Source organism: Phyllostomus hastatus, unplaced genomic scaffold (assembly GCF_019186645.2).
Source record: "Phyllostomus hastatus isolate PE091 unplaced genomic scaffold, TTU_PhHast_1.1 phas_contig_210, whole genome shotgun sequence".
Lineage (NCBI taxonomy): Eukaryota > Metazoa > Chordata > Mammalia > Chiroptera > Phyllostomidae > Phyllostomus > Phyllostomus hastatus.
Window position 1 is genome coordinate 26563572 of NW_025333737.1, and position 14820 is coordinate 26578391.

At 39.6% G+C, this 14820-nt stretch overlaps 1 protein-coding gene across 4 annotated transcripts in view; it reads left to right on the forward strand.

The window, feature by feature from the left end:
* The window catches only part of ZNF652 (zinc finger protein 652), a 54979-nt gene that overhangs the window by 1870 nt on the left and 38289 nt on the right, over nt 1–14820 (forward strand). The gene's annotated exons all lie outside the window — the stretch shown is intronic.

Sequence of the window (14820 nt, forward strand, 5' to 3'; positions counted from 1 at the left end):
TTTTTTTTGTTTGTTTGTTTTTGCATGTTTGTTTTCCTTAAGGGTTGGCATTACTTTGGTCCTGAGCAATAAGCAACAAAGCTGATTATATACTCACGGGTGTCCTTCCTTGTGTTTTGTTATTTTATTACAGTGAGTTATATATTCGTAAGGCATCATTTCTGTCTTATTTCAGAAAAGTTAAGACTGGAGTCAAAGTAATTTGTCTAAATTTGATCAATTGATAATGTATGTTCCTTGCACTGTAATCTAAAGGTAGCAGGTCTCACCTGCAGAGTCAGTGGTCTGTTTCATGATGCCAGTCCAGAATCTTTGTATGTCAGTTGAGGTTGATCTGATCTTTTCAGAGAAGGCTTTATCATTCCTGTAGTAGAGCACCTGCTCCATGAAGATGTTTTCAACTTTATTAAATATAATTTTATATCTTTATTCAGGGTGGCATTGCCACCAGAATCATCCATTTTTAAATTTTGTTTTAATGGAAAGGTTTTAATTATACTTAGGGAGTTCAACCTCCACGTTTAAAATATAGAACTAGGGATGAACATTTTGTACCCTTCTATCAATAAGCAAGGGACAATTGTCAGCTGCTCTTGTTTACAACACTCTGCACCGAGACTGCGTTTTGATCATATTTCAATCAAAAGACATTTATTCCAGCTTTGTGATAGTGTTGTGATGGGTAATGACATTTAAAAAGCACCATCTCTAGCTCTCCAGGAGCTTACGATTTTGACAATATTTTTTACTTAAAGAATCCTTTTCACCCTGACTGGTGTGGTTCATTGGGTTGAGCGTCGTCATGCAAAGCAAAAGGTCGCTGGTTGGATTCCTGGTCCCTGCACATGCCTGGGTGGCAGGTTCCGTCCTTGGTCGGGGGTTCCGTCCCTGGTCGGGGTGCGGTTGGGCGAGGATGAGAGGCGACCAATCGAAGTTTCTCTTCCTCTCTTTCTGCCTCCCCACCGCCTCTAAAAATAAATAAAATTTTTTAAAAATCCTTTGAGACCTTAAATTTTTTTTTGCATTTTGGGGGTCCTGCGAAGCTAAGGAATTCATGATATTAACAGCTTTTTGGAAGGAAACGGAGCCTTGGAGTCTTGCATAGAACCTGTTCCACATACCTGAAGAGTAGCATTTATTCTAATAATTACGCAGTGTACCCTAAGAAGTTTGAAAGCATGCTGAGATGGCAAATATTGCATTTTTATTACCTAATAAACATGCTTGAAGTGGCTTATATTACAGGTTTTAGTTTTTGTTCATGTCATGCGTCAAGTTTTACTGTCAGAAATTATTTGCCTATCCCGAACGCAAACCATTTCAAAGTTGCAAATATGTCACTTTTCTTTGTCAGCATAGTATAGTGACAGATCATTAAAATCTCCGGACAGTGTGCTTCCTTGTTTTTTAATATGGCAGAACCTCTTCTAACCAGCCACTTACCTAGCTTGACACCCACACACCACAGAGCAGCTGATCGCATAACACGTATGGCTGTGAGAACGGCATTCTTCCCTCTGCCACATTCGGGGCTTGGAAGCTGGAAAACAATTGCATAGCAGCGAAACACTTACAGAGCGGTGGTGCCAGCAGCTCGCTCATTAATACAAACAGCTCGCTGTGGTTTCTTCAGCACTCTTCCTCAGACACCCTTCCCTTAGGAGGTTTCAGATCAGCAGCTCCTACTCAAGGGAAACAGCACCTACTCTCTGCAGCCGTGGCCCGGAGCTCTGATTCATGACACCCAGAGCGTTTTCGTTTCTGCTCTAGGTATGGGAAATAATCTTGTAGTGTGGTAAGAGAATACTTTTCAAGTCTGCAGAAAAAAAAAAGTTGATTAGTAATGCTACTGATGTGATTGTGTTTTTCGTGTCTGAAGGCTATGGGAGAAGTCAGTTGTAAGAGTGAACTGTTAAAAGGGTTTTAGATAATTTGACCAAAAATGCGAACGTACTCTCGAGTTTCATTTCCCTTGTTTTAAAAAGTCAGTGGAGAGACAGCCAACATTGTAACAACAGCAACAACAAAAAAACCCCTGTGGATTATCTTGTATTTGGAACCACAGCCTTTAGAACTCGCTATCCTAAAGGAGGTGACGGCGTTTCCTTGCCGGGTCTGGCGCCATGGTTTCAGGTATGATGATTTTCTCATCTGCTTGTCATTGCTTCCGTCAGCACGGGAATTGACTTGGATGGAGGTGAACTGGTGTTGTCGTTAGTGACTTGAGCCGAAGGAGCAGCAGGGAGATGCTTCTTTGGAGCCAGGCAGAGCTGGGTTTGAATCCCAGCTCCACCATTTACTGGCACTGTGGCCTTGGGCAAGTCACCCTGACCTCTCTGGTCTTAGTGCCCCCCTCAGCAGAGTGGAGTTTGTTAGGATGAGAGAGAGAGAATACACACAGACTTGTAGTGCAGTCGCTGGCACTGCATTAAAGGAGTATTCAGGAATCAATAGTTGGTCGGACACGCTGATGCGGAGCAGTCGCTACAGATAATTTTTGGCTCTTAAGATTTAGAAGTCTCGTGCTGCACTCTGCATACTTTCATTTGTGCAGATTTGGGATGAAAAAATTGCAAATATTTATCTTGGAGCATACCTAAGCCTTGCAGGTGCAGGGTACTTATTGGAACTTTGATTTGTTGCTTTATGACGGACTGAACTCAGTGGAGACATTAAAACTTGGCTTCAGATTCTGTAGTATTACCCACCGGCTGTGCTTGTTTTAAGCCTATTCAGAGCTTATATGGTAAAAGGGGTATTTTAGGACATTAATGTATCTCAATGAGTTCTGTGTCCAGAGTCGAATCATGTGCAAAGCCTTGTGCAAATTTTCATGGTTAATGCAAGCCGTGAAGTGCTTGGTAGAATCAGTGAAGACATCAGATGCTTATTGTAGTTCCTCTGCTTGTGTATGTAGCAGTTATCTTTCATTTTTACAAACACTTGTGAACATTTTCTCTTAAAGAATTTCTATTGCCCTTCTGAGGTTTTGATTATAAACTGTTATTAGTGCTAGCTATAGGTTTGAACGTCTTAGGCATCTTTGCTTTGTTGGGAGAAGGAAAGAAAAGCAAGGTCCCTTTACTTATCAAATATTATCGGCTCTCCACTTTCAGCCTTTTCCTACAGATTGTGTGTGTGGTTCCTAGCCTTGTTTTTAGCTAAAAAGGCAGTTTTTATGGTAAATTATGACATCATTTTTAAAAAACAGCTTACGAGATTGATTAGTTTGAAAAGTAGATTCAAGGGCATGTTTAGAGTTTTGTTCGGTGCACAGAGCTTTTAAAAATGGGATTTCTTGGGTTCTATAGAAATAAATTATTCTGTCATTTTTGCAGAATATTATTGTGACAAATCCGTGAGCCTGCAAGAGTTACCTGGAGACTTTTCAGATAAATTAGACACATCAGTGATGCATCAAAACCTTCCTCAAGGGAATCTGCTAATCCTTATTTTCATTTGTTATTGAGCTGCTTCTAGGGCCTTGCCTCCCCATCAGTGGAATTAGTCACTAGTATTGGATTGCTGATAAAGGACTGGTAAATAATGATCTTAGCCTCTCTCACCTTAGATTTTGCACAACACTTGAAAAAATTCAGTCTTAGCCAGAATGTTTAATAATAACAGTACTTGTGTTAGGTGAGCCCAGACCAGGCAAACAGATAAAATTTAGGTGACTGAGCTACATATTTTTTTCTCAACTATAATACATTTTTTATGTAAACTTTTCCTGGGGGGAGGGGGTGCTTTTTTTTTAACTATTATTTTTTCTGGTTTAGTAGAGTAAAATGACCTAGTAGAGGGCTAGATGCTTTGGTCAGTTTCTTGATAAACCAGTCAGTGTGGTGAGACGGGATGTCGGACAAGAACAGAAATGGAAATGATGCAAGGAACGACTCTGTTGTCAGATTTTTTCGAGTCTTCACCATGCATATGGCATCAGAGGGTTATGGCTCTAACCTGGATTTCACAAAGTTGTATAGTGCTGGGTGATTCCTTTTTGTCTTTAATGCTAGTGAAAAATACAGTCTTTAACATATTTATACTTTCCAGCTTTGAAGTTGGGTTCAGTTTTGGGGATTCATTGGGTTATCAATTCTTAATTACACTGTGATTTACAAAATGAGACTTATACCTAGACCCTTACAAATTGCTTTCATCCTTTTGAATGTATTATTTTAATGTATCTAAAGTAATATCAGTGGCCTGTGGACATTGAAACACATGGTAAAGTGTATTTGTTTTTTGAGGGGTGGCAAGGAGTGTGTTGGTGTTCGTAATTGTATGGACAAATCTGTATTTTTTCTTCAACTCCTCCTATGACTGTGACCCAGATGCTCAGGGACTTTTCCTGTATTAACGTAATATTAGGGCTGGAGTTTGAAAGTCCTTCTTGTAATGAGCCCTACGATTTCCTCCCTCCCTCCCTTCCTTCCTTCCTTCCTCTCCCTTCCTCCCTCTCTTCACATATAAAGTAATTTAAATTAACTCAGCAAAAGTTTGGAAAAAAACATAAATGCCTATCAGTATGGTTAAATAAATTAGGGTATATTCATGAAACAGAACAAATTTTATATAGCTGCAAAAAGAATGAAACTTTCTTTTTTAAATCCTCACCTGAGGATCATGCTCACTGATTTATAAAAAGAGGGGACAGGAGGGGGAGAGCGAGGGAGAGAAACATCAGTGTGAGAGAGAAAACATTGACCTAGTGCCTCCTGCTCACACCCCAACCAGAACAAACCCCGGAAACCTAGGCATGTGCCCTGACCAGGAATTGAACCTGTGACCCTTTGATTTACCTTACGATGCTCCAACCAACTGAGCCACACTAGCCAGAGTTTAGGAAACTCTTTATATATTGCTGTGGAAAATCTCAAAGCTATATTGTTAATGAAAGTAACAAGGCATATAACAGTAGGTAGAATGTGTTGCTGTTTGTATAAAAGTTTGGGTGGGAGAGTGATTATATTTGTGGGTTTTCTTACATATCATAAAATAACTATAGGAAACTAATAATCCATTTTCTAAAAAACTGGTATTAGTTGTCAGTTGGGGGAGGGAACTGGATAACTGAGGGAGTTTGGGTGGAGGGAGATGCTTTGCTGGATTATTTTTTTTTTTTTAAGCAAAATTTTAATTAAAGTCGACAACATAGAAAAGTAGGGAAATCATAGGTACAACAGAAAAAATCATAGAATCTTTTCTCTGTAATCAGATTACACAGATTATTTCTAGACCAAGAAATAGATTAGCGTTCCAGAAAGTCCCTCCTGTCCTCTCCCAGTTACTTGTGTCCCAGAGGTGCCACTGTTCTGAGTTCTGCCGTCGGAGATGACTTCTTGTGTTTGTGAGTTTCATACAAGTGGAATACAGTGTGTACTAGTCACTTGTGTGTGCGCTTTCCTTAGCACAAAATTATGTTTATAAAAGTTACCCATGTATATAGCAGTAGTTCATTTTCATGTAATATTCCATTGTGTGCATATCTTGTCATTTATTTATTTGCTATTTCTACTGTTGACGGACATTCGGATTGTTTCTGGTTTGGGCCAGTGGGAGGAGTGCTGCACTCTTTACTGTGTATTCTTCTGCAGTTAAGGCTTTTAACCCATGTGAATGTGTACCTGTTGGATTTTTTTTTAAATTTTAAAAATATCACCCAGTGGATCCATAGGAAAATTGTAATGTCCTATTTTAAATTAAATATTAAGGTGCTGAGTGGGGCAAAATCATTTCAAAACATTCCTCTTTTACATTCGCAAAGACCTGGCTTGAGTTTTCATGATGTCAAGAGAGTTCCCAAGCCAACCTAAGAGAAAACTGTGTTCTTTTATCCCTAAATAAAGAGGAGTTAAATACAATGGAAGATGTCTTAAAAATTATTACAACTCTTGAAAATTTGTTTTGTAACTCAATTTATTTTACTATCTCATTTCATAATATTGAAGTCGCAATTCTTCCTGAATTGCTAATTATTAAAAATATATTTTACTTAATGGGATTCTTTTAACTGCTGAATATTTAAACTCTTTGGAAACCCAAGGTTTAAAATAAATAGCAACATGAAAAGTTAAATATAGTTAACTTTCTTTTTAATATTTAGAAATGTGGTACCCGTGCACTTTATTTATTTATTATCCTCACCTGAGGACATTTTCTCAGTGCTTTGAGAGAAAGCGAGAAAGAAACATCAATTGGTTGCCTCCTGTGTACACCCTGACTGGGGATTGAACCCCTAACCCAGATATGTGCCCTGGTGAGTGATTGAACCCTGGTGAGTGAGTGCAGCCTCTTGGTGTACGGGACAATGCTCCAACCAAGTGAGCCACACAGGCCAGGGCCTGTACCCATGCACTTTAATAAGTGCTGGGGCATCATCATTTCTATTAAAAACTGCATTTGATCATTTTTTTCTCCAAACATGGAAATAATTAAAATATAAACCTGTAAAACAGTGGTTCTCATCCAAGCGCAGTTTTGCCTCCGGGGAACATTTGGCAATGTCTACACATCTTTGATTGTCACAAGTGAGGCCGGGTGGGTGCTGTTGGCACCTGGTGGGTGGAGGCCGGGCATGTTGGTACATGTCCTCCAGTGCACGGGGCAGCCCCTCACAGCAAAGAATTGTCTGGTCTAAACTGCCAGTTGTGCTGAGGTTGAGAGACTTTTCTGTAAAGCAGCCACTCACTAAACTGATGATACTGGGTGGGTAGCGATTTTAGGGCTTTGCTAGGTTTAGTACATGAAACTCTCTAGAGAAGAAATAAGCTAGGTAATTTTCTGAATAATAATAGGATATTAAATATGAAGAGTGATTTTAGTGTAAGTTTTAGTGGACAGTAATCTTTTTCTTAATAAGCTATTTATAGTTTCCTAATGGGTAATGCCAGATTATCTTGGAATATAGCTGTTATCTAAAAGGTTATTCACAAAGAGAAAACACGGAGTCTTCATATATATATATATATATATATATATATATATATATATATTACATAGCAAAGACATCTGGGGGGTAAAGTTTTTCAAAAGCAGATATATATTTACTTTTAAGACTGACAAAATATTTTTAAAGTTTATATAGTATGGTAACCTAAAAATTTTAATATTGCTAAGTGAGAAAATGTTTAACTTACATTTAGAAAATACATACATAATAGAAAAATTATCTAATTTCAAATGGTAATTTCTTCTTGTCCTGTTGTAGTAAAGAATATATACATTTCTGCATCTGCTCTAACTGGTCAGGTATTATCACAAAATCCAAAAGATTGCTTTGGCTTCTAGCTTCTCCTCAAACTTTTGGTCACTTCAAACTGAAAGTTAGGTTTTTTCTTTTCTTTAAAGATGACTTATGTCTCTAAGGCCAGGTGGTACACTGAGTGCTCAAAGACATGTCCACAATTTTTACTGGCATGTCCCCTAGAGCAAGGGATATAAAGGAAAGAATAAACAAATGGAACTTCATCAAAATAAAAAGCTTCTTCATTGCTAAAGAGAACATCAGCAAAATAAAAAGGGAACCAACCGTATGGGAAAATATATTTGCCAATGATAGCTTGGACAAGGGTTTGATCTCCAAAATATATAAAGAACTCACATGTCTCCACTCCAGGAAGACAGACAATCCAATTAAAAAATGGGCCAAGGACCTGAACAGACTCTTCTCCAAGGAGGACATACAGAGGGCCGAGAGACATATGAAAGGATGTTCAGCATCATTAGCCATCTGAGAGATGCAAACTAAAACCACACTGAGATACCACTTCACATGAGTCAGAACGGCCATCGTAAACAAATCAACCAAGAACAAGTGCTGTTGAGGATGTGGAGAAAAGGGAACCCTAGTGCACTGTTCGTGGGAACGCAGACTGGTGCAGCCACTATGGAAAACAGCATGGAATTCCCCGCAAAAACTAAAAATGGAACTGCCCTTTGACCTGGCAATTCCACTCCAGGAATTATACCCTAAGAATCCTGAATCACCAATTGAAAAGAACCTATGCACCCCAATGTTCATAGCAGTGTTATTTACAATAGCCAAGTGCTGGAAGCAATCTAAGTGCCCATCAGTAAGTGAGCAGATCAAAAAACTCGGGTACATTTACACAATGGAATACTACGCAGCAGAAAGAAAGAAGGAGCTCCTACCCTTCGCAACAGCGTGGATGGATCTGGAGAGCATTATGCTAAGCGAAACAAGCCAGGCAGTGAAAAACAAATACCATATGATCTCACCTATAAGTGGAACCTAATCAACAAAGCAAACAAGCAAGCAAAATATAACCAGAGACATTGAGATTAAGAACAAACCCACAGTAAGCAGAAGGGAGGGGGGATAGAGATAACCGGGCAAGAAGGGGAAGGGTCGTCAAGGAACGTGTGTAATGGACCCAAGGACAAAGCCGAAGGGGAAGGACCGAGGGTGGGAGGTGGGGGTGGGTGGGATGGGGGAAAGTGGTGGGAGGAAAATGGAGACAACTGTACTTGAACAATAATTAAAAAAAAAATAAAAGACATGTCCACAAACACCACCTGATGTGGGCTTGGACTGCTCTAAATCTAGAACTGTTCTTTTCATATAGTGCCATTTCTTAAACTCCGACTGGAATCCACAGTAAGAAGCACCGCATGAGTGTCCGCATGTATTCACTCCCATTCACACCCCACCCGCATCTGAAACAGAAGTCTCATGAAACAGTACTTACCCTTCCTGCCTGTGTGGCGGTCTTTTAAAAATTATTATTCTATTTCATTTTTTAAAATTGGGATAGGCAGCTTGAAAATCACTGGCTCATATAGTGCCTAACAAAAAGTATTTCTTGAAGTAGATGCTGAGCAAATTGTTACTAGATTAAATGGGGGTAGGCAGGAGCAATAACATTAAAATTGGTGCTTAGAAGTATGAGTTTGAAGTAGAAAGCTAAGAAATGGGGCAGAAAGAAGACCATACTTATGACCTTACTCCATATAGAGGGATAATTCTTTTTAAAAAATTTTTAATTTACTTTTTGAGAGAGAAGAAGGAAGTGAGAAAGAGAGGGAGAGCAACATCAGTTGGCTGCCTCTCGTGCCCCAAACTGAGGACCTGGCCTGTAGCCCAGGCCTGTGCCATGACTGGGAATCGAACCAGCAACCTTTTGCTTTGCAGGCCAGCATCCAATCCATTGAGCCACACCAGCCGAGGCTAGAGGGATAATTCTAAAACTCTGGAAGAGTTACGATTGAGCCCTCATTTTGCCTAGCATTTAAGCTATGGTCTTAGTCTAAGAGGTAGCACACCTACTATTGTTTATTAATGCAGACATGCACACACACACTGCCTGTTTATTCATTAGGTTAGGCCGAACTGAGAGGGTTAATAAATACATAGAAAGATTTTCAAATCTCTAGTGTAATCACTTTTATCACAGAGTCTGGTGTAAAGAATAATTTACTTGTGTAGAGTGGTTCCAGAATAAAAATACAGCAATAACGGAGTAGTGAATGTTTGTCAGAATCAGGCTGCGGGCTTGGGCTGTGTTCCAGGGACGACTCCTCAGCAAAGCACTCATCAGAACCTGGTTCTACAGGGCAGAGTTTAGAAGTTACTTCGTTGGGGTTGCCTTTCATTTCTGTAGCCAAAGTTATATTCTGTGTATATTTCTGTATTTTTTTATTTATTGAACAAACCTTTACTATTTAATCCTCATATAAACCTTTGTGGTATATATTATCACCGCAAGAGAAATCAAGACAAAGTAAGGTTATGTAATTGACCAAGCTCAACGTGTACTTTTCTTGGCATGAGGTTTTGTAAGAAAAAAACACCATTAAATAATTTTATTTTGCTAAGGGAAGAATTTATTTCAAAAAACAGAATTGCCCTGACTGGTGTCCCGCAGTTGGTTGGGTGCTGCCCCACAAGGCGAGAGTTCACCAGTTCGATTCCAGTCAGGGCACATGCCCGGGGTGCAGGTTGGGTCCCTGGTTGGGGCGCGCGTGAGAGGCGCCTGACTGATGTTTCCCTCTCACATCGATGTTTCTCTCCCTCCCTCCCTCCCTTCCCCTCTCTTTAAAAGATAAATAAATAAAATCTTTTAAAAAGACAGTTTAAAGTTCATAATTATTTCTGGCTTTTAGGAACCAGAGACTGAGTTGGTTACTTGTTTTCATTTTTAAATTAATGTACAGTGAACTTGACATTTCTGTGTGCACGCACTTCTGTAAATGTCAGTACATGTGCAGATTCATGTCCCTGCCACCACAGCCAGGATGCAGAGTGGTTCCATCCTCCGAAAGCACCCCTCCCGCAGTTCCTTTGCATTCCCACTCGCCCCACCCTCCAACTCAGACCATATGATCTTACCTATAAGTGGCAGCCCTTGTCCATTGCTGTAGTTTTGTCTTTTGGAGACTGTTCTATAAATGGCATCATGCAGTATGTAATCTTTTGAGACTCACCTGTTTCACTCATCACAATCCCTTTGAGATTCATCGAAGTTTTTGTGTGTATCGGAAGCTTGTTCCTTTTTATTGCCAAGTAATATTCCATTGTGTGGCTGTACCACAAATTGCTATCCATTCACCAGTGGAAGGACATTTGGAGTATTTCCAGATTTTGGTAATTATGAACAGAGGCACTGTGAACATTTATGAGCAGGGTTTGGGGTGAATTTAAGTTTTCTTTCCTCTAGAGGGAATACCTAGGCGTGGGACTGCTGGGCCATATGGTGGGTCCGTTTCACTTTATAAGAAGCTGCCAGGCTGTTTTCCAGAAGGAGTGTGCTCTGTCACATTCCCACCAAAAACATGAAAGTTCCAGTTGACAGCATTTGGTGTTGTCAATATTTTTTATTTAAGCCATTCTAATAGGTAAATAGGAATGATTCATTTTGAGCCTTACGACCAGAATCTGGGTGGTAGGCTCAGCTCTGCCATTGACCTCGCTGTTGACCTTAGAAGAGCCATTTAACTTTCCTGAGCCTCCTGTTTTTTTTCTCTCTCTCATATAATAGAGAATATTGAATATATTGTAAGTTCTCATTCAGTTCCCAAATGCATTGATATGGAAAGATCCTTGGCAAGAGGACAGATTTGTGTTTTCTTGCGTAAAAAAAAAAAAAAATCTATCAACTGATCTCAGCTTAAGGACAAACTCTAGCACTATACATAATCACATAGAGAAGCCATAGAAGATAATTTGATTTGTAACTACAGTTTGTTCTTTGGAGCTACACATAATAACACTGGGATGGTGGGTGTCATCTGTAAGCTGAAAGAATGTAGTTGGTGTTGCAGTCAGTACCGACAGCCTGTGGTCTGGCTAATGTCTGATGTTTTTATAATAAAACTTAGCTTTTGAGGGTTAAAGTTTATAGCACAACTTTAGTAAAGTTTACTAAAACTTAAAGTAAAACTTATAGTTCAGTAAACTTTACTGTAAACTTACTATAGTAAAGTTTGATAGCAAATATTTTGCCATTTTTTGTCAAGAATAAGAGATCACTTTTTAAAAAATTACAGATTCCAGTACTTGTTCTTAATTTCTTATTTGATTGAGTGTGAGACAAATTGCTCCTCGATAGCATTACAAAATAAAAACTTTATTTTCTAAAAAAATATGCATGTTTATTTAAAGCTATTTAAGGATTACAGGAAAATATAAAGAAAAAAATAAGTGTCTCCTCTTCCACCTTTACCTCTCCCTTGCCTGGGCCTGAGGTTTCTCTCAACCTGAGTGTACATGCACACACACGTGTGTGCGTGGTCACACATCATGAGAGTGTATGATTCCATTCTCACATGTTCTGTAGTCTTTTTTAAAATGTGGACATATTATTATGTCAGGTCATATAAATCTGTGGCATAATTTATTTATTTATTTTAAAAAAGATTTTATTTGTTCATTTTTAGAGAGAGAAGGAGGAAAGAGAGAGGGAGAGAAACATCAGTGTGTGGTTGCCTCTCACGCACCCGACACTGGGGACCTGGCCCGCAACCCAGGCATATGCCCTGACTGGGAATCAAACGAGAGACCCTTTGGTTTGCAGGCCGGCGCTCAATCCACTGAGCCACACCAGCCAGGGCTATCGCATAATTTAGATGTCAGTGTCTATGCACCATTATTTGTGTTTCAAGTTTTTTGTTATAATAGTGCTAGATAGTACTCTGTTTAAGGACTTGGAAGAAAAAGACAGTAATTATTGTAAGCTTGTTTACCTTTTCATGTAAGATATAAGTGAAAATGTTGCTTTCATCAAAAATGAAAGCAAAGATGTTTTAGTTAACAAGGGGATACCTGTTATTCTAAAGAGAAAAGTGTTATTTTACCCCCAAGTAAATAAATAAATAAATAGTACTAAATGAATGCCTTTGTATACACATCTTTCTTATACTTACGACAAGACCTTCTAATGCCATTATCTTCTTTGGCGGTTGGGTCCAAAAATATCCACACCTCACAGCTAGGAAGATAGTGCTGAGTTGCTCTAAGGAAGGTTATTCCGTATTCACGCAGCATGTACTCTGTGGTTGGCCGTTCAGTTAAAGTCAGAGGTCAGTCAAGGTATCTTGGCATTAGCCAATTTGGGTTTTAAGTCATAAAAAATATCTACATATGTTTGTATATGGATCCTGCTGAAAAAACCCAGTGCATTTGCTAACTGATAGTCTTTACTGAGTAAATCTGAGAATGTTTAAAAACATCACAGCTTAAACAAACAAAATTCGTTTTTAAAAATCTCATTTCTGAGAATAAACTGGTACAGTAGCCTGTTTTTTTTTAATTCAAAGAAAATCTTTTAAGGAAAGTGATTATAACTTGGTTTGTTTGTGTTATCCCAGTAAGTTCTCTTTTTCTAAGTTTTTTTAAAAAGTTAAAATTTTGGAATCATTTAAGATTTACAGAAAATTTGTGAAGAGAGTACCCGTATCTGTCTCCCTCATGCAATTTCCTTTATTGTTCAAGTCTTACATAACCACGTTAAAGTTACATAAACAAAGAAACCAACGTTGGTACATTGCCATCAACTCCAGGTTTGGTGCAGATTTCACTAGATTCCAACTAATATTCTTTCTATTTGGAGTCATCTTAAATCAAGCTTTTAAACTTGACTTAAATAAGTGAGTATCTGCTCACAGGTTAACTTCAGTCATACATACATGTGCACCACATGTAATATATCTGATCCCTGTGTTCAAAGCTCCCTTGGACATCAGTATCTTCAAGAGTTATCTTTTGACATTGACAGGTAGGTCTGCCCATGGCCACTTTAGGGCAGCGTGGAAAATGTTTTTCCCCACCCTTTCTGTATTCCGTGCAGAAGCATGATTTACAACATTGGTGAGTGCAGCTCTTGCACAGTGTCCCATTTTCAGTACAGTTCCAAGTCACTGTCATAGGAGCACGTGGGAAGTAGCCACCTTTCGTCGACTAGGAAGTTAACCTGTCTGTTCATTGACATTAATAGTCAGGAGTCTCCTATGCCAGATGGTTTCTGTCTGTAATGTCTTGCTCTGAGAGAAGCTAAGTATTAAGTGGTTCTTGAAGAAAAGAAAGGTACTGGTCTTGAGGCAAAATACCGTGACAGGTAGGGCAGTGTTTTGGTGTCTGTTACTCCACGTTTGCTAATGCAAAGAATCCCTTCTGAGGCAAACCTTGGCATCCAAACTCACTGTATTAATTTGAATCATTGCTTGAAAAGGAAGAGGAGAAAGAAATTGGCAACATTGAATGGATTTTTAAAAATCACTTTCCTCCCAGCTTAAATGGAACTCTTGAGTGTTCCCTCCATTAGCATACCACATTTTTTTAAAGAAAAAAATCCTCTTAAGCATTCTAAGAAATAAAAATGGCGATTAAGGAAAGCTTCAAGGAGATGCATTTGAGCTAGGTCTTGAAAGATGGCTGGCATTTTGTAGTTTGGGGGGGCGGTGGCGGTGCTCTGGGTAGAAGGAGAGAATGACGTGGTCAAAGGTGCGGTGGCGGAGAAGGTCACGGTGCGTTTGGGAGACAGCCTGAGGGAGGATGGGAGCCCGGGTGGGGCAGGGCTTTTTAATGCTCTGCTGAGGAGTTGTGCCTCATTCCAAGGCTACAGAAAGCAACAAAGGGTTTGTAGATGGGGAGTTACACGATCCAGATTCTTTAGGAAAACGTAGTTGAGAGGATCTCTGTGTGAAGTGCTTTGAACGAGGGAGGCAGAAGGGCTCTTACAATCTGTGTGTGAAGCGAATGGGGCCTGACCTAGGAGGCGTGAGCAATTGGAACAGGGAGGACAGGGCGATTTTTAGAAACAGGACTTGTTGGTTTATTAGATATTGGGGTGAGGCAGGGGGTGGGGGCAGCCAAGCAAGAACGTGGGGTTTGGAAGCGCCTCAGTCCGAGACCACGGCTGCTGCATTTGGATCTTCCACAGGGACCAGAGGGTGAGAACTCAAAGTCAGTGGCATCTAAGACTGAGGAAGAATAGGGTGCATTCTTTTGTTTTGTTTTTAATTGTTGTTCAAGTACAGTTGTCTCCATTTTCCTGCGAGGACTTTGCCCCATCCCACCAACCCCCACCTCCCACCCTCAATCCTTACCCCCAAGGACATGTATAATGTCCTTGGGTCTGTTATACATGTTCCTTGATGACCCTTCCCCTTCTTGCCTGGTTATCCCCCTCCCCCCTCCCCTCTGGTTACTGTCGGTTTGTTCTTCATTTCAATGTCTCTGGTTATATTTTGCTTGCTTTGTTTTGTTGATTAGGTTCCTATTTCAGAAACATTAAAAGGTGTAGCTTAGCTTTGAAGACACATAATATTTGCTGGCTCAGGTTGAAGGGAGCAGACAAGGGA